The 1,124-nt window shown below is 49.4% G+C and overlaps 1 non-coding gene across 1 annotated transcript; it reads left to right on the top strand.

The window, feature by feature from the left end:
- Positions 1-238: 238 nt before the first annotated feature.
- On the top strand, positions 239-434 carry LOC147903939 (U2 spliceosomal RNA). Its single transcript, XR_015540826.1, has one exon. It is a non-coding gene; the product is annotated as a U2 spliceosomal RNA (small nuclear RNA).
- Positions 435-1,124: the final 690 nt, after the last annotated feature.

Here is a 1,124-nt window from a genome sequence, read left to right as displayed (position 1 = left end):
TCCCGGCCATCATAGGGAAAGGCGTCTCTTCGCCATTCCTGTGGTGAACATAAATAGACAATGATAATTGGAGGGGCTAAACATGTAGGGAAGGCGTCTAAGCTAAGCAATAATTAAAGGAAGGAGCTATCGAATAAGCAAAGGACACTTGGCGATGAGAGATCCAATCCCATAGGCAAGACTGCAAAAGAGGGTGAGGGGAGGCCTTCTTAAGGCAACCTGCAGCAACACGGAAATCATACCTTTCTCGGCCTTTGGGCTAAGATCAAGTGTAGTATCTGTTCTTATCAGTTTTATATCTGATACGTGACCCATCGGGTCACATGATATTAACCTTATTTCTTTCAGGGGGCGGCCCCATCCGGCAGCTTGCTGCCCGGGACCGCGAGCGTCGCCTCTGTCTTGCACTGCTTCAGAGGCCTGGCGCACCCCTCCTCCCTCTTCCCCCCGGCGGGGGAGGAGCCCAATTCAATCCCAACGGAAGGACAAGGGCATCGTGACTCGTGAGGGTCGACGCTGAAGTTTTGCATCTATGGTTCCAACGCAGGTGATCGTTGTCATTCTTCTGTTATGCGTATGGAACTGGAAATTAAATACATTGGCAGGAGCATATAACGATCCGCTATTGGATCCTCCAGCAGCAGGTGATCAGCAAATTGGAAGCGTCCAAAGGATGGCGGATGGCGGGTTCCATTCCCCTGTAGCCAATGCTACAATATATCTTATTGTCCATGCTCTATGGATTTTTAGGGCTGAAGGTGCAGGTAAGAGTAAGAAAAGCATAGGTGCCAATGCCACCGTGCGATTATCATATCTTTAGTTTTGTATCCGCGTACGGGATAGCCCAGGTTTGGCCGCTGCAGTTGAACGCTTGCAGCAACGGAGAATCGACAAGCATAAATTGGATTCCAGGCTCTATGTTCTAAAATTTCTGTTCTCATTGGATCCGCTCTGCATTCACCTGGAAGCGCCTTCATGTTCTGAAATTTGCCTTTTCGTCGAATCCCCATTTTTTGTCTACACTACGTCTGGAACTCCTCCTGTAGTTGCCTTCAGCTTGACCATTATCGATCGCTTCAAGACAGTGAGGTTAGAGGGCAGTGGGGAGGTGACACACCGTGAGC

The sequence above is a fragment of the Dipteris shenzhenensis genome, chromosome 3 (genome assembly GCF_047967505.1).
Source record: "Dipteris shenzhenensis isolate YYH24624 ecotype China chromosome 3, Dip_SZ_1.0, whole genome shotgun sequence".
NCBI lineage: Eukaryota > Viridiplantae > Streptophyta > Polypodiopsida > Gleicheniales > Dipteridaceae > Dipteris > Dipteris shenzhenensis.
The sequence above is the reverse complement of the archived record's forward strand: the minus strand, read 5'-3'. Positions and strand labels throughout refer to the sequence as shown.